Below are 19,394 nucleotides of genomic sequence, written 5' to 3' on the forward strand. Positions count from 1 at the left end.
GGGAGAGGTGAAGTGAGCTGGTTAGGAAATGACTTTTGAAGCAGTGTTTGCATAGCCACTGCACTGCATCTGTGTCTAATGAATAATGCACGTATAATACGTGTAATGTATGTAAATGCATACAATGTATATATAACGCATGTATAATGCAAATTAAATATAACCACAGTTTCTTGAGACGCCTTTGTTCACACTGTGCAGAGGTGAGAAATATGGCAACTGTCCATTTCAGATAGTGGGACTCGGTCTGCCCCTTGGCTGACTGGCTGCTGAGCGGGCGTTCATGCAGGCTGACGGTGTGCCTTTGGGGCTCCTTTTCTTCTCTTGGCTTTCTCCTTTCCTTTTTTTTAAAAAAAGATTTATTTGTTTATTTGAAAGTCGGAGTTACACAGAGAGAGAGAGAGAGAGAGAGAGAGAGAGGTCCTCCATCCAATGGTTCACTCCCCAATTGGCCGCAACTGCCAGAGCTGCACCAATCCAAAGCCAGGAGCCAGGAGCTTCCTCTGGGTCTCCCACATGGGTGCAAGGGCCAAGGACTTGGGCCATCTTCTACTGCTCTCCCATGCCATAGCAGAGAGCTGGATCGGAAGTGGAGCAGCCAGGTCTTGAACCGACATCCATATGGGATGTTAACCCGGTTAACCCGATGCGCCACAGCGCCGGCCCCAGCTTTCTCCTTTCTAATCACTTTTCCTCTCTACCTCCTCTCTCTTCTCTTTCACTTCAGTTTCTCTTCCTTCTCTTCCCCTTATAGCCTCTTCAATTCATGTTGTCTTCTTTGATTGCGGGCCTCTATTGATCTCTTCACTTCCCTCTCCTGCCCCCCGCCTCCTTTTCTCTCTCTCTCTCCCCCTACTCCTACCCCATCTTATCTCCATCAAGTCACCTGGGCTTCTGTTTCAACCTGCTAGCCAAACACCCCATTTCCCTCTAATTCAGGAGCCTTTCACCCACTCTACCTGGATCGTGCTGGGGCTTCCCCACTCCCACGGCATAGCTGGATTTCCACCTAGAAAGGAATGCTTAACTGAAAGCCTGACACGAAGCCTACTGTCTCACTCCACACAGCAGATGAGATCCCATGAGCCACTTCTGACCACAATGTATCAATGGGACACTGGACACCTTTGATGCCTCTGGGAGCCCAGCCATTTGCAAACAGGCCAACTTCTCCTTGTATATCTCCGACCTGTTCCTGCCATTCCTGTACTTGGCTATCCCCACCCCGAGCAGTTTATGTCAGTGAGGTGCCCACAAGCTCAGAACTCAGGCCTCTCTGCATTAACATGCCATCGTTGAGAAGCTTCTGGTGCAATGAGACATCATAATTGTGTGGAGCTAAACTGGTGACATGAGGGAAAAGCAGGACCAACTCAAGGTTTACGAATGAAGAGAAGTGCAAATAAGAAGGGATTAATATGGCTTAGCTGATTAGAAAACCTCACAAAAGATACAAAACTTGAAATCAAATTTGAATACATAGGAATAAGCAAAGAGGTTATTAGGAATTGGAGAAGCTATTAGATATACGTGCAAAAATTCATACTATGAATAAATACACAGGAAATATATATTATATATCATATATTATACATAATGATATATATGATAGATAATATATATAACATATATTTCTATATATAATATATGATATATAATTATATATTATATATTTATATATAAATTATATATGCACATATTCACATATATACAGAAAGTTAGAACTCAGCTGACTATGGGAGAATAAAGGAGGAATCTGCCTCTCACCCATGGACTGGAGGAGATAAGTGATTCTGGAGGAATTGACATCAGACGTGGGTCTTTTACAATGTGGAAACTGTATTATCCACAACATTCCAGGCAGAAGTGCAATATGAACAAAGTTCTAGAGACGAGACAAATGTATACGTGTGTTACCACAGGGTGAATCTGAAGACAGGAAATAAAGGAAGAGTATCAGGGCAGCTTACAGACAGTTTTACATGCTCTGTTAAGAAGGAACAAGATCCAAGACCAGGGGGAAGAGACTGGCTGGACAGAGTGGGTCTGGGTTGACCTGAGTCCAGCAGGAAGCTGAGAGCAGGTGCCCATAGGGTAGGAGGAAACAGGTGTTGGTGAATACATGGGCCAGGCACTGGAGGCTCAGAGGAGCAGAGTAACTCCTGACCCAGAAAAACAAGGCTCCTTATCCACCTGCCAAACACCATGCATAAGGGTACAGAACAAGGGGACCACTGGGCCCACAGCACTCTGTACTGCCTGCCAATTGGCTGAACTGGAGCTTGCAAAACTAATATGCTTTATTGGCTGAAGCAAAGGGTTTACACAGCATAAAATAAAATTGGAAATATAGGTGATGTCAGATTCTGAAAAGTCTTGGAGTGTAATGGCAGTTTCAAGTTTTTTCTGCAGAAAAATGGAAGTTTATTTGGCACAGATACTCCAGTAAAATCCAGCAGAAAGAACCCTGGACTGAATCTAGAACTAACAAATCCGGTCCAAGAAATGTATTTTCCAGGCATATCATGTTTCCTCAAACCAAACATATAAAAAGTTGAATTTTAATAAAAGGTTGAGGGTTAGTAAGTTTTAAAATCACTTCCACTGTATGATTTCTTTACCTGACAAGCAATATTATCAGGAACATCTGCTTGATTTGCAAACATCCGGCCTAGGTGCCATATTTGAGGAATGAAAATACCCTCTGTTCATGACTCTCTATTTGTTTACTTTTGAAGATTTATTTATTTATATGAAAGGCAGAGTTACAGAGAGGCAGAGGCAGAAAAGTGTGAGGGGGTCTTCCATATGCTGGTTCATCCCCCATATGGCCGCAATGGGCGGAGCTATGCTGATCCAAAGTAAGGAGCCAGGAGCTTCTTCCCAGTCTCCCATGTAGGTGCAGGGGCCCAAGGACTTGGGCCATCTTCCAGTGCTTTCCCAGTCCATAGCAGAGAGCTGGATCAGAAGTGGAGCAGCCGGGACTTGAACCAGTGCCCATATGGGATGCTGGCACTGCAGGTGGCAGCTTTACCTGCTATGCCACGGTGCCAGCCCCATGACTCTCTATGTAGTAGACAAAAAACAACCACTTCAACATAAATCTCAGGGTTATTTTAACTGAAAGACAATAAAAATCCAAAGAACTTTGACTTTCTCAATAGAAATGTGCCACATGAGAGTGAGGTCCATAAATCTTAAGAATGTCTCCACTTCTGTAGCTTACCATCCACCAGAGAAGGATTGATTTAGACCCAAGCTATGGGCAGCAGTATGGCCACCTAACTGGAGATGTCAGAAGTTGTTTGATGAGGAAGAATGCAGAGGTGCCACTGCTAATGAGATAGCAATTTAACAATAAAAACCAGTAACTTTGCAAGTTTTACCAGACAACAACAGGAAAGCTGGCAGACAAAACATGATTAGTTCATCTTGTTAGGGGAGGGGAGGAGATAGAGAAATTAGAAGAGAATAGGAGAGGGATTTCTCATGAGAAATTTATTCATTTTGAAGGATAAGAAGTCCCAAGAATCTGCTGGTTGCAGACCCAGGTGGGCCAATGATGTGTTGTTTTCAGCTTGGTTCTGAAGGTCGGAGAACCAGAGAGCCAACACGGTCAGCCCCAAACTGAGCCCCAGTCCAAATGCAGGAGATGACCAATCTCCCAGCTCAGAGATGGTCAGCTAGAGAGAACCATTTCTCTCTTGCTCTGCCTTTTGTTCTGTTCAAGTCTTTCACAGATTGGATGAGGCCTGGTCTCATTATACAGATGAATCCACTTTACTCTGTCAATGGATGCGACTCTCACACTCATTCAGAAAGCCCCTCATGGATTCACCCAGAATAACGTTTAACCAAATATTTGGCCCAGTTAAGTTGATAAATAAAATTAACTATCAGAAATCCACTCCTTGTCAACTTGGCGCCTATATCCTTAAGCCACATTTGGTCTACATCTACATATATTTTTAAACCACTCCTTAAACCACATTTGATCTACAGATAAAAGACGATAACTAGTCATATTCCCACCTAAAGTGATACAGCTATCCTTCATAGAACTGAAAATGAACTAACCCTCTCCACAGAAGAGCTTAAATAATATGATAAAAGTCAACAATATTTAAATTCTATGATACAAAGTCAGCAATATCATGGTATATAATTTAAAAAGGACAGGGAACATATATTATATATAATGTATATGTATCTATTGCATATGTAAAACAAAATGAGGAGGAATCTCATGACAGTTAACAATCCTCATTCATATAACTGATCAGGAGGACATAGCTGGAATTTATAACTACCTTCTACTATCCCTTCTATCTTGCCTTCACCTCAGCAAGCACCTCAGACAGTCACGGCTCTTCCTTTGGTGGGCAGACATAAACCATTCCTGAAGCATCTAGGCCCTGAATATTTTTGCCTGGATCAGGCCTTTGAGGTTTTTCCATTGGCCTTAATCACAGGGCATGGTAATACGAAGAAATGAGCAAAGGGACCCCCTGGATTTTGAATTTTATTTATTTATTTATTTGAGAGCTAGAGAGATAGAAAAATAGAGAGACAAAGAGGGCTCCCTTTTGGTGGCTCGCTCCCCACATGCTTGCAATGGCTGAGGCTGAGCCAGGGTAAAGCCAAGAGTTGGAAGCATAATCCAGGTCTGCCAACCCAATTACTTGAGCCATCACCTGTTGCCAGGCAAACTCTTCCTCTCTTCCATTGTGGAATAACAATTCAGTTTCCCTTGGTAGTTAGGAGCAATCACTAGCCACCACAGTAACTGTTTCTTATTCTCTGCTTCAAAGTCATAAAAAGTCCAAGGTGACCAGGCAGTGGTCTTAATAGCTCTCACGTCAATGAGATCATTGTTTAGTCTCTTGATAGAAGCATTCCTCCTTCCAGAATAGAGACGTCTAGGCCGTCTGGATACAAGGTCACGTGAACAGGAAGAAAATCCATTTGTTAGCAGGTCATTAATGATAACAGTGAGTAGTGTTGGGCAGGGATTGTGGTATAGCTGCTTAAGCCTCTGCTTGGGACACCCACATCCCGTACCAGAGTGCTTCTTTGAGTCCCAGTTATCCACTCCTGATTCAGCTTCCTATTAATGAATCTTGAGAAGTAGTGGATGGTGGTTCAAGTGCTTGGGCCACTTCTACCGACATGGGAGGTGCAGATGAAGTTCTGGGCTCCTGGCCTTGGCCTTGCTCTACCCTGATTCTTGCAGGCAGAAGAACCAGTAGATGGAAGATTCATTCTCTCTCTCTTTTTCTCTCTCTCTCTCTCCCCATCTCTATCTGTATCTGTATTTCTATCTCTATTTCCTTCTCCCTCTCTCTCTTTCTCTTCCCCCACCCCTCTGTGTGTCTTATTTTGCCTTTCAAGTAAATGAAAATAATAAACATTTTTAAAAATGGTGAATGGTGTTATTGTTACCACTTAATTCATAGACACCCTGAACCTTTGCCATGGGAGAAACAACACCATTAATTGGACACCTGACTCAGAGCACAGTCTCATGGAGGGTCTTATCCCAGTTCTACAAGGTATTTCCCACCTAAACGGCATGGTAACTGAGTCCTCAATAAGTCACCCCATGAGTCTATAAAGCCATTTTCTTCAGGACAGTTAAACCAGTGAATTCCAGGAACACAGGCCTATGGCCATACTTTTGCTGTGATGTGAGCTCATTGAAGCAATACAATGTGGGATATCATGATGAGGCATCCTGTAAGGCCACAGGTCATAGTTTTTGTAAAAGTGTTAGGTGCAGAGCAGGCAAATCTGTATCTAGAATAATTTTCTATTACAGTAATAACAAAATAACTCTCCCTCCATGATAGAAGTAATCCAAGGCAATCCACCTAACACCAGGTAGCTGCCTGACTGTCCTGAGGAATGGTGCCAAATCAGGGATCTGGTGTTGGTCTAGGCTGCAGGCAGATTGGGCATTGAACTATGGCTAGCCAGGTCAGGATTACTGAGTGGAGGTCCATGTTGATAAGTCTATGCATAGCTTCTATTTCTGTCACCATGGTCACCTTGTCCATGAGTCCACTGGGTGCTGATGGGGTGACTGAGGTAAAAGAGTGACTGGTGTCCACAGAATAAGTCTTCCCATACTGATTATTAAAATCTTCCTCTGCTGAGGTACCCTTTGATGATGTTCATATAAAGTGCAAATATCTTCATGATTTCATGATTTTTGGCCATTCAAAGAGGTATAGCCACATAATTTCCTGTACTGCCTTATCACCAATTTTCTAATCATCTTCCTCACAAGTCCTGACTATCCAGCCAAACCATGGGCCACAGCCAGTTGTTATATGAATTGGTTTATAATTTCACATCTGGCCATTTTTCCTTCCAAGGAAAATGAACAACCAGGCATACTGCTCGAAGCGCTGCCCACAGGAAGGATTTTTCTTCCTCATACACAGGGTTGCAAAAATCTTTTTGTTTGTTTGTTTGTTTTTTTAAAGATTTTATTTGAGAGGTAGAGTCACAGAAAGTGAGAGGGAGAGACAGAGAAAGGTATTCCTTCTGTTGGTTCATTCTTCAAATGGCTGCAATGGCTGGAGCTGCGCCAATCTGAAGCCAGGAGCCAGGAGCCTCCTCAAGGTCTCCCACGTGGGTGCGGGGGCCCAAGCACTTGGGCCATCCTCCACTGCCTTCCCAGGCCACAGCAGAGAGCTGGACTGGAAGAGGGGCAACAAGGACTAGAACCAGTGCCCACATGGGATGCCAGCACCACAGATACAGGATTAACCTACTGTGCCATGGTGCCAGCGCCGCAAAAATCTTATAACCTTGTAGGGTGAAGGAACGCATCCTACTTGTTGGAACCTGGTCTATAATCAGTATCTATAACATTGTTATATTATGTACAAATATGTTAGAATAAGGGTAGTGTAAGGGGTCAGGTAGCTAGAACAGGAGTGCTGCTAACCATCTCCACTATAAGATTCAAAGTAAACAGGTAAACCCACCAAACAAGCACAAAGACATGGATGGCAGCATGGAACAGTAAAAAAGAATATAGACATTGAAATTGGAATTTGTCTCTCACTACTGGTGACCTTAAGCAAATGGCTTAATGTCTTTGAGTTTGTTTACACATCTATAAATGATGATAATATCCATCTCATTGGATTTTTATCAGGTTGTGAGGATCTAATAGGAGCATTTGAACATTGCCTCTTTGACATAGTTAGTACTTAATAATATTATTTCTTGGTCCCTGACACTTTATACCCACCTGCCAGTGGCATCTCACTTGATAATGAAAAGTTGAAGTGGAAGGGTATAAAGGAGTAAGTGTCTCCAGCAATCCTTGGCCTATCTGACCTCCTATTCTTGAGAAGAAATCAAATGAAATTCGTGATGATGATAAAGCAAAGCCAACTAGCCCTGTGTGTCTAGAACACTGAATCCAGAAGCATTTTAGTAGCTCTTGGTAAAGATAAAAGAGGATAACAATAGGAATCATGTTTTCTAAAGATTTCTCAGCCTAAATGTCACAATTCTAGAGAGGCCTTCCCTGGCTTAACGATGGCTTCCTAAATTTATTTACTGCCTTATACGCAGGACCTAGAACCATGTTGGCTATATAATGGATATGCCACAAATAGTAAATGCTGAATGAAGGAAGGAAAAAGCTTACAGAGCAGGGAGAAAGAGAAACAGAGGGAAATGTTCTTGGTTCTGGTAGGAAACTCAACAGAAAGGGATAAGGAAGCACATCACGGAGACTTCAACAACACACTTGAAGAAACTCAAAAACTTTTGCTCATCAAAAGAATCAATCAACAGAGTGCAGAAATATCTGACATAATGGGGGAAAATGTTTGCAACCTACTGATACGACAGTGTTAATATTCAGAATTCATCAGCAACTCAAAAAACTCACCAACAAAGAAAACTAACAATCCAGTTAAGAAATGGGCAATCAACTTCAACAGACAGTTCTCAAAAGAAGAAATACAAATGGCCTACAAATATATGAAAAAATGCACAGTGCGACTAGCCCTTAGGGAAATGCAAATCAAAACCACAATGAGATAGCACTGCACCCCTGTTGGAATGACTATTATCTAAAAGACATGGAGTAAAAAATGCGGGAGAGGAGGCGGAGAAAGGGGAGCTCTTACACAGTTAGTGGGGATGTAAATTAGTGCAACCACTGTGGAAAATAGTATGGAGAGCCCTTAAAAAAAAGATAGAGATAGACTTGCCATACAATGCTGCAGTCCCACCACTGGGTATATACCCAAAAGACAGGAATTCATTGTATCAAAAAGATACCTGCACCACCATTTTCATAGCAGCATGTTCCCAATAGCAACATGATGGACTCAACCACACTGTCCAGCATCAGAGGAATAGGCAAAAATAATGTGGTACATTTTTACAATGGAATATTGTCCAGTCATATAAAAATGAATGAAATTCTATCTTTTGCGTCAAAATGTCTCCATTGGCAGCTGAAGGACATCATGTTGAGTGAGATAATCTGGTCACGGAAAAACAAAAACTGCATGAGCCCCCTTAGAGGTGGGAGCTGAAATTAAATAAACAGATAAACTAACTAAAACAAAATGAAATGCCTGTATCAGTTTAGCTACTTTGTCAAATATTATTTTGAATCTTTGGTTTGTCTAAGGTCTTGCACCTGACAAGGGGTTAGAGTAGGAGATTTAAACCCAAAACTGTTTAATTTAAAGCCTGGATACCATCCTTTATGAAATATAGAGGTACACTGCCTCTATAAAATATAGATATTACTCACTCAAAGCTATTAACCACTTTATTAAATATTAAAAGCCTAAAAACTGTATAAGAACTTTATTGAGTCGCTGTACACGGCATTCTTTAAAAGTTTCTTATAAAATGAAATGCTTTCATTTTAATCCTGTATCCAATAGACTTCTATTATAACATTCAAAGTACATTTTCATAGAAAAATAGGGCCCAGGGCATAATAGAAACATTCTAGCTCAAATAGAGCTCTTTAAAAAATCATGCTCCAGATAAAGTTAATGTATAATGATAAAATATTCATGTTAACCAAGTCTCACAACTCATACAAAGCACGGAAGTCATACTTTTGTCTGACAAGAGTTCAATAGCCCAACATGGAAAATGCAGGGTTGAATGTCACTGTCTTCAATCTCCTTCCTTTACCAAGATTTCACAAGTAGCTCTCAGTGGCTGACACAGCGCTCTTCCAACCCACATGGCGAAGCTGCTGGCTTCCAGAAATAAATAAGTTGAGTTAGGTTGCAGTGGGAAAGAGATAGAAAATAATCCAGAGGTAGAATTTCAAAGCAGGTTGAGAGAGGCCTAATGAGGAAATTGATTTCCAGAAACCCAAAGCCAAGAGCATCAGAAACAAAACTCCTAGGAGTCCTCAGGCAACATGCCAAGTTTGCTCTTTATTTTATAAATTCATAGAATCGTTGCATTTTAATGCCTAGAAAGAACTGGAAGCTTCCATCCCTACTTTTCATACAGACTGGAGGCCTGGAAAGGTTAAGAAACACATCCTGTTCGGCACAGCTACTTCAAAAGAGACTGTTTTAAGCTGCTTCATTTTATCTGTATCTTCACAATATTTACTTTAACAAACTGAAAACTTCATTCAAATAGCATTAGTAGGTGATGCTAGCAAATCAGCAAACCACGGTAAATTCTTTAACAATTATCTTTTTTTAGCAATTGTTAAAAAGAGGCGTTATAAAAAAATACTAGGGGGAGAAATTTGAGCACTTAGAATTAAGATGTTTGATGAAGCTAAAAATAAACAAACTGAAAACTAAACAGGGCAGCTTGTACAAATGCACTTCAAAAAGTTGTTGGAAAATGGAATTAAAAGATTATTTTTGTGCAAAAAAAATTGATATCCATGCATACTTGTTTCAAAATGTGCGTTCTTGGGGCCAGGACTGTGGTGCAGGGGGTTAACGCCCTGGCCTGAAGCACCCACATCCTATATGGGCATTGGTTCGAGTCCAGGATGCTCCACTTCATATCCAGCTCCCTGCTACTGCCTGAGAAAGCAGTGGAGGATGGCCCAGGTCCTTGGGTCCCTGCACCTGCGTGGGAGACCATGAAGAAGCTCCTGGCTCCTGGCTTCAGATCGGCGCAGCTCCGACCGTTGTGGCCAATTGAGGAGTGAACCATCAGATGGAAGACCTATCTCTCTCTCTCTTTCTCTCTCTCTCTCTGACTCTCCTCTCTCTGTGTAACTTTGATTTTCAGATAAATAAATAAATCTTTAAAAAAAAAAAAAAGAGCAGATGTTCCTGCCCTGTTTAAAAAAAATGTGCATTCTTTACAAACTTTTTGAAAGTCCCTCACATACATGTATTTCAGAACTTTTTGTACCAAAATAAACTTGGCTTTCAATTTTATTTTCCACAAATTTTTTAAAAGTTTTGCTCAATTTGTTTGTTTGAAAGGCATAGAGACAGACCAAGCTCTCGCTGCTGCGTCACTCCTCAAATCCACGTCCTCCTTTTGGGTGACAGGGACTCAACTACTTTAGCCATCATGCTGCCTCCCACAGTGAGCATTAGCAGGAAAATGGAATAGTGAGCAGAGCTGGAGCCTGAACCTGGCATCCCAACATGGGATTCTGGTGTCTCAAGCATTACCTTAACTGCTACATCAAATGCCAGCCCCATTTCTTGAAGTCCCCATGAGTTTTTTGAAATACTGTTTAACAAAATCCAACAGCAAATTTTACAGCAACCATTGTTATACCCAGATAGAACGAGAGAAACTGTCAGAACAGCTAGGGTATTATTAGCAAAATACTTTTTACATACAAGAGTGCCAGTTGGCACAAGCTACCCAGGGACAAATTTGGAGTGAAGAACAAGAAAGGATCAAAGTGGCCCTGGAAAATAAGAGCAACTGAGACGGAGCTGAGAGATGAATCCGTGCAGCATAATTCACTTTGCTGACTTGGCAGCTCATCCAGGCCAACAGAACGCGGTTCTGTAAATGGACACATCCAACAGGGGTTGAAAAAATAAAACACTTCTACCATGCCAAGATACATTAAAAAAAAATTTTTTTTAAACACTCTGACAGTACTCTTGGGGATGTGAGCTTCCAAGAGTCAAGAAAGACAGAGAACTGAGGTTTCTACTTCAGGCTTCTTTGCATTGCAGTGTAGATCAGGCACACAAGAGAGCGCAGAGAGATCATGGAGTAAATTGATACGCTCTAAACCATGCACCTCAAATTTTGAAAGTTTTTTAAATAGCACTGGCAACATTTTTATTATTATTTTAATCGTTCGTAATCTCCTGTTGGACTTTGACATAAGACCGTTTTCCATTTTGGTTGCCAGCGATAGAACTTGGTCAGCTGCCACGCTGAACTGGTTCCACACTCTTTCTCGCCACTATCTGTAATGGGACTCAGCTGTGGTGAAAGGAAAGTTTGCGATCCTTAATCACGGCAGCTTGGGGAAGCTCTCTGCCAGACATGGGAAGTTTCTGACCCTCATGGAAACTCAGAGAAGGAAGGTCAAGTGTCTGGCCTTTAGGGTGCGCAGCGGCGTGCTGGAAATAGGGGGAGATCTCTGGAAAGTCACACTAGCAGGAGGGCACTGCATCCGCTGAGCAGTGTGCCAGCCCGGGACTCTGACTGCGGCTGGGCATTGACGCCGGGACGGCACAGGGCCAGCAGCGCCACTCGCTGGGCTGCTGCATGAACCTTGCCGCGTCTGACTGTAGCATCCAAGTGCGGGAGTGAACGGTCACATTTTCCATGCTGTTGCTTATTAGGGAAATGCCTGTGAAGTCGTCTTTTGTAAGCTACAATATGATACATGAGGCCAATTATTAATGTTAGCAAGCAAAATAATTTTATCATGGTGAGTACACACACACATATACAACATAGAACTATTTGTTCCTTCATTATTTTAATATATTTTAAGTTTCCTATCTCATGTAACTTAAAGTGTTCTTATATGAATGTGATATAAATTATCAGTCTAGTAAGATGTGGTATAAATTAGTCTTTGGTGAAATACTTAAGGCATAGGCTCGCTGGGTCAAATGGGAAAATTATTATAGATCTACCCCCAAAAAAAAAACAAATTCCAGTGACTGGTGACAGAACTGGAAACTGAAGCTAGGAGGAGGATCAACTTTGGGGGTCATTTCCTTACTGTAGCAACACCCATTTAAAGAGGTAATATGCACAATGGCAAATGTGCAAGCACTTGTGTTAGGTATACAGAGTAGTTAAACTCAAGGGAACAGAAGGTGGAATAGTGGTACCAGGTGTTATTGGAGAATGGAGGTGGGGGCTGTTGTGGTTTAATGGGTATAGGTTTCAGATGGGGATGATGAAAAGTTCTAGAAACAAATAGAATGATTGTACAACAATGTGAATAGAATTAATAGCATTGAACCATACACATAAAATGATCAATTTTATTTAAAGTATATTTCACCATAATTTTTAAAAAATTATTTCAGATGATGTGGCCACTTTATATTGAATAACTGTTTGACAGAGGTTTTTTTTTTTTTTATTTTTTTGACAGGCAGAGTGGACAGTGAGAGAGAGAGACAGAAAGAAAGGTCTTCCTTTGCTGTTGGTTCACCCTCCAATGGCCGCCACGGCCAGCGCGCTGTGGACGGCGCACTGCGCTGATCCGAAGGCAGGAGCCAGGTGCTTCTCCTGGTCTCCCATGGGGTGCAGGGCCCAAGCACTTGGGCCATCCTCCACTGCACTCCCTGGCCACAGCAGATAGCTGGCCTGGAAGAGGGGCAACCGGGGCAGAATCCTGCGCCCCGACCGGGACTAGAACCCGGTGTGCCGGTGCTGCAAGGCGGAGGATTAGCCTAGTGAGCCGCGGCGCCGGCCGACAGAGGGTTTTTAAAATTGTTAAATGAACAGTACTTATTTATATATACAAGTTCTTTCGCAAATCAGTAAGGAAATGAAAACATTGGTGCAGATCTCTTGTCCTGAATCACTTCTAGACTGGCAGGCAGGCAGAAGCAATTTCAAAAAATGAAAAGTTCACACTTTAACTAAAACATGGCTTAGCTGCAGCTAAGTACCATCTCTCCCCTTAAAGGGAGTGGAGACAATTTCATCATCTATAACTGAGTTGTAAATATTATAAAACTCAGGAAAACAGAAAGACATTAATACAATGCACATGGAGCCAGAGCAAAAAGAATCATTACACCACACTGCTTGAATCACAAGTGAGTACATGTATGAAGGAAACGTGAATGAATCCAGTTAAAAAGTTTGATATGCACATAAAGAAAAAAGCTAAAAGATTTTGGCATATATATACCGAGAGAGATATGAAACAGGAAGGAGTTAACTTTGTACCATCACTACTAGAGACTAACAATAAATGAAACATGAAAGCAGACCCTGGGAGGCCACAGTAATGGCTTAAATAATTGGGTCCTTGCCACAAAAGTGGGAGACCTGGATTGAGTGCCCAGTTGCTGGCTTCAGTCACTGGCCCAGCCCAGGTCTTTGTGAATATTTGAGGAGTTAGCCAGTGGATGTGAGTGAGCGCTTACGCGTGCGTTCTCTCTCTCTCTCTCCCCTTCTCCCTCCCACTTCTCTCTCTCTCCCTGCCTTTCAAACACATAATTTATTTGCAAATTAAAAAAAAAAAAACATTGAAGACACCCTTTCTGCTATTGAAAGAGCTATGGCAATGCAACAGAGTTAATACCATCTCTGTCTAAACAGAATCAAATAGGAGGTAGTGAAATTATAGGTAGGCTAACCCTACTGGAAAGGGGGAAAACAAGACAAAGGAAACTAAACTGGATTAAGTCAATTGCTTGGAAATGAGTCACTCAATAACTCTGTCCCCTAAAGCAAATGCATTCCCAATCTGACCATTATCACAGTAGGTTTTGTGCAATACTGGAAATCTGCAATGCCCTTTATAAATAAGTGGAAGAGTCAGATCGTTTCCTTCAAAACAAAGACTGTTGTCATAAAATTATGCTTGCAATAGACGTAATCATTTATTTCAACAACTGCCTTGAAGTTTTTCTCTCCAATAAGCAATGCCTGCTCATATATCTCCATTTTTTTCTTTTTAATTTTCAAAGTGGGCACCAAGTTGGAAAATGTTTCCATCAAGCACCTACCACAACTTTAGAAATATTGAAAGAACTGTCTCCCTAAACCCTTGGTTACTTACTCTTACAGCAAGGACCTTGGGGCAACACCAGTCACTAAGACGCACCAAGGCTCCGTGGACACGAGAGCTTCAGAGGCCGGCTCCTCGGGTGCAGGCGCATCTCCAGCTCCGCACTCCACACACTTCTGCCTTCCAAACTTTGTCTCCCTTGGTTCCTCTTTTTTTTTTTTTTTTTTTTTTTTTTTTTTTTTTTTGACAGGCAGAGTGAACAGTGAAAGAGAGAGACAGAGAGAAAGGTCTTCCTTTGCCGTTGGTTCACCCTCCAATGGCCGCCGCGGCCGGCGCGCTGCGGCCGGCACACCGCGCTGATCCGATGGCAGGAGCCAGGAGCCAGGAGCCAGGTGCTTTTCCTGGTCTCCCATGGGGTGCAGGGCCCAAGCACCTGGGCCATCCTCCACTGCACTCCCTGGCCACAGCAGAGAGCTGGCCTGGAAGAGGGCAACCGGGACAGAATCCGGCGCCCCAACCGGGACTAGAACCCGGTGTGCCAGCGCCGCTAGGCGGAGGATTAGCCTAGTGAGCCGCGGCGCCGGCCCCTTGGTTCCTCTTACTTTTGCTCACCACACCCAGTAGGTAGCTCTCAGGAGAACAGCATTTCATTCTTTTCTAATCTTTTTACCCGTGTTTACACCCTTTCCTGCTTTGCTGTTAAGGTAGCTATGTCCATTCTAATTCTTTGCTTGTTTCTTACTTGTTATTTCACATGGGGAGTTGGGTTGATTGATCCAATAACTACCTGAAAAACCAGACAAGAAAGCAAAAGTTTCACTGGTTTTCTGTTTTCTTCGATAGGACTAGAGATTTTTTTCTGTTAATAATTTAAAACTTTTAAATCATTCCATTTTATTTATTATTTTGTCAGCAAAACATTAATTCTGAAATGCCTGCTCTATATCTAACTATGTCAATTTTCAGAATTGCTGAATATCTCACTGGGTCAAAAAGAGGCACTTGTTGCTATATGCCATGTAGCATCTAGAAAACTCTTATGCACACAGTCAGCCACACACATATGCGAGTCCACACACATACTACACACACGTCTTAATTTGGAGTCCTTATCATAGTCTCAGCAAAGTCTAACAAGACTTCCCCATGAATCCAATTCCAGTAACTTATGCCTAACAAAAGACGATGTGTTAACATAAATACACATCTACAAAGTGTGCTGAACTCACTGATGGGGCATTCTCAGTCATAAACAACCATATTCTCTTTCAACATTTGTTGCTAACGCGTATAATAGTAGCAGACGCAACACACAAAGCCTGAAGGAATGAGAACATTTGGCTCATGCAAAGAGTAAACAGATTTTTCAAATATATTATTTCTCAAAGAAATAACCTGGGATATGAGAAATGACTGGGAAGAAGCACGGTTATTAATGCAGTTTTGTTTTCCAAATTCCTAAACCTAGCCATATGTTCCGCATTATGAATATGCAGATGGCCTCAATACAGTTATTTTTTCTCTAATTAAAACCATCAGGGTAAAATAATGCAGTAGTTTCGGAAGCTGATTCAGCTGGGTCTCTTTCTTTCCTTCTCTGAAAGTGCACCAAGCCTCTCCATGTTTATGTAATTTGAAGATTCTTGCTGTTAAATGAAAAAGAGAGACGAGCAAAGCAGCAGGAAGGGTGGCTTTATTCTTGGTGTTCCTTGTGGTAGACTGTGCATTCGATGAAGAAAATGCCTTTCACAGATGGATTTCTCCTGGATACTTTTGCATAGAGCCCCCTGTGGCATTTCCAAAGCAAGGAGTTCTCAGCAGTCAGCACCCTTGCTGGGTCTGTCCTTGATCCAATAAAGATGTTGAAATCAAGTGTATCAAGTTCACCCGTCAGCCTGTCTGCATGTAGCGTTAATGACAGCTATAGGCTGAGCGTGTCAATCAGGCCAGTGTAAATTGCTCAGGGTAGGGGTTTGACATTCCATGCATATGATAAGGTGCTTGTACATTGCCTGTCTGAGGAAGACTGAAACTGACCACAGATGACAAGTATGTGAACTGTAACTATACCTGCTCTTCATCTGTAAACAACGTTGTAGCAGCCTAATTCTGCTCCAGGCTTTTCTCTTTCATCTAAACAATGCTTGTACCTTTGGCTCTTGAGTGATCCTAGAACTGAGTGATTTTTTCCAGCCACTAGAATGCCAGCCTAAGAGTGCACCAGCATTTTCCCTTAGCTAGTATATATGTTGGTAAATGTGGTACTTGGTTTTCATAAAAGGAGTAGGGGAAAATAAACAGAAAGTACGGCGTAGGAAAAGAGATGAGCATGCAGTAAGCTGCCACTGTTCCCTGGAGAACCTAATTTTCTTCAACCTGACAAACTGGAACAGCTGAACTCATCACAGCTGCAGCTTTGGCAGCCAGAACAAGATGGTGGCCAAGGAGCAGTTGAGTAAAAATGGCGGCAAGATGAAAGATGCACATTCCCTCACCTCTGGACAATGGCCTTCTTCGCAGGAACTCCGAAGCCTTTCTTGTGGAAGTTTTCATTTAAAATGAAATAGTGATCCTGAGGCAGGTGTCTGGCACACTGGTTAAATGCCACTGGGGACACCTGCATCCCGTATCTCAGGGCCTGGGGTTCAGTCCCAGCTGCTTCTGATCCAGCTCATCTGCTCGCGCACATGCCAGGAGGCAGCAGGTGATGGCTCAGACACCAGGGTCCCTGCCGCCCGCGTGGGCCCCTGATACTGGGTGACGTGAAAGAAAAGCGCTTTTAAAGACTGAACTTGAATTCAACGCATTTCGCGTAAATGTGGGCCTAAAAATGACTCCAAATCATGAAGAAGAGCACTTGGGGAAACTGAACATTCTGCAAAGTGAAGTATTCCTTTGCCTTTTCTAACTTGCATGGAATTTAGGTCTTTGCTCATCTAAACTGGAATTGTTTCCTGCCTGGGTGCTCACAAAGTTCTCAGGGCAAAAGATGCTTGATTCTTTTTTTTTGTTTGTTTGTTAAGTCATCTTTTTCATGCCCTAATTGAAGAGTACTGATGATTTTTTTTAAGATTTTATTTATTTATTTGAGAGGTAGAGTTACAGACAGTGAGAGAGAGAAAGACAGAGATTAAGGTCTTCCTTTCGTTGGTTCACTCCCCAGATGGCCACAACAGCCAGAGATGTGCCGATCTGAAGCCAGGAGCCAGGTGCTTCTTCCTGGTCTCCCACACGGAGACCAAGCACCCAAGCACTTGGGCCATCCTCCACTGCCCTCCCGGGCCACAGTAGAGAGCTGGACTGAAAGAGGAGCAGTCGGGACTAGAACAGGAGCCCACATGGGGTGTTGGCGCTGCAGGCGGAGGATTAACCTACTGTGCCACAGCACCAACCCCAAGATGCTAGGTTCTATCTGGAAAGAACACGTTAGTTGGGTATTCTAAGGACTGTTTGACTATGGGAGGATTTGCATGAACAAGTCCCATGGAACTGTTACAGATACTGCTGAGTAGACAGCGACCTAAATCATTTTCTAAATTTCTCCAAGTCTCTTACTCCTTGTGGGAAGTATTCCCCTCTCATTTCTGCACCTTTCTATGAAGGGAACCAAGGGCCCTGCATGCCACAGTCCCTTCTTGCCAGCTGGTCTTCGGTAGATTTTACCAGTGGGGGAATGAAGTCTTGGAGAGGGAGGGAGGAGTCACTCCTTCTTGCCTGCTTCCTGAATTTTTGTCTCCAGGTTCCATCAGCATCACCAGGCAATACTTCTTCAATCCAGCAAAGGCAAATCCTTCTAGTAGCAGAGTCTGACTTGCCAACACTCACAGAATCCTTAAGGGTTCTAGAACCAGTCCAGCCACGCCCCTCCCAGGATCCCAGCAGCCGACGACCAGCATCCATTCTCAAAGGTCTGTGTGCCAGTCATCCAGGGCCCCTTGTCTGAACTCAGAGATACTGGGACCTGGGGGCATGCACGCCTCAGAACCACCTCTGCAGGACTCTGTTTAATAATCTCAACTTCTCTTTGTTCCTGTACCCTGAGGGAGTAGCTGCTGCTTACAAGTGGTTTCAACTACATAATTTGCCCAGCCCAGTGAAAACTGAAAAAGTGGACACACACACCCCCGGCTTTTAAATTAGTAAGAATCTTTTTACTTTCTTAAAAATGTTTATTCATATAAAGAAAACACATTCTATGTATTTCCTAGGGTACAATTCTTAAGACAGTGGTAGCAGAGCATTAAACCAAGCCTGGGACCCTGCAAAATAAGGCCTCTTTGCAAAGGCCAGAGCCACACACTCATGAAACCAGCCCTGCTGACCCAGCCCAATTCTGGGGAATCTTAATGCTCCTTTTTCTGCTTTTTAAGTCTTGAATACAAAGTTAAAAGTTCCTGACACTGGATTTTCTGTTAGCATAGCTGGAGTGCCTTCTCTCTCATGACTAGATCCCGTATCTTTTTGCCTCCTGATGAGAGGTGATGAGAGTGCGTGTGTTGCCCAAGCAAAAGAGGCCTCCTCTCCTGCTTTCCCTCCCAAGGGGAGACAGAACCCCGCATTCAAGTTCTCACCATCAGATCAGGGCGTCAACGCCCATACTTTGTCATCCTGCCATTCATCCCATTGCACTGGTGGTGTTTGTTGCAAACCGAGGTCCAGCGGTGTTCTCAACAGGGCAGCACAGGGACCTCGTTTGTACAAGCACGAGGAGCCTATGAGTATTTACTATGCCTGAACATTAAACAGGAAAAAAAAAAGTAATAGCTCTAAACTACTTAGAATTGTTTTAATTCCTCAAAGTCCCTGGCAAGTTAGAAATCAAATCTTCCAGTAGTAAACACTACCTTCAATAATCATTTCCCATCTATCTCTCATGTGTCTTTTTTTTAAAGATTTATTTTACTCAAAAGTCAGAGTTACACACAGAGAGAGGGAGAGGCAGAGAGAGAGGGCTTCTATTCTCTATTTCACTCCCCAATTGGCCACAACGGCTGGAGCTACACCGTTTGGAAGCCAGGAGCCAGGAGCTTCTTCCGGGTCTCCCACATGGGTGCAGGGACCCAAGGACTTGGGCCATCTTCTGCTGCTTTCCCAGGCCATAGCAGAGAGCTGCATAGGAAGTGGAGCAGCCAGGACTCGAACCGGCGTCCACATGGGATGCCGGCACTGCAGGCTGCAGCTTTACCCAGTATGCTGCAGCACTGGCCCCTCTCACGTGTCTTAACCC

The 19,394-nt window shown here is 42.9% G+C and overlaps 1 protein-coding gene and 1 long non-coding RNA gene across 2 annotated transcripts in view; one reads left to right on the top strand and one right to left on the bottom strand.

The window, feature by feature from the left end:
• LOC127483288 (uncharacterized) overlaps positions 1-14,375 on the bottom strand; it is a 45,376-nt gene extending 31,001 nt beyond the window's left edge. The window contains exon 1 of the long non-coding RNA XR_007909430.3: positions 14,219-14,375. This is a non-coding gene — a long non-coding RNA (uncharacterized LOC127483288). The remainder of the gene's footprint in view (positions 1-14,218) is intronic.
• DDIT4L (DNA damage inducible transcript 4 like) overlaps positions 1-19,394 on the top strand; it is a 382,966-nt gene that overhangs the window by 257,112 nt on the left and 106,460 nt on the right. The window lies entirely within an intron of this gene.

This window comes from Oryctolagus cuniculus, chromosome 8 (genome assembly GCF_051225735.1).
Source record: "Oryctolagus cuniculus isolate XC-2025 breed Fujian yellow rabbit chromosome 8, ASM5122573v1, whole genome shotgun sequence".
In the NCBI taxonomy this organism is placed as follows: domain Eukaryota; kingdom Metazoa; phylum Chordata; class Mammalia; order Lagomorpha; family Leporidae; genus Oryctolagus; species Oryctolagus cuniculus.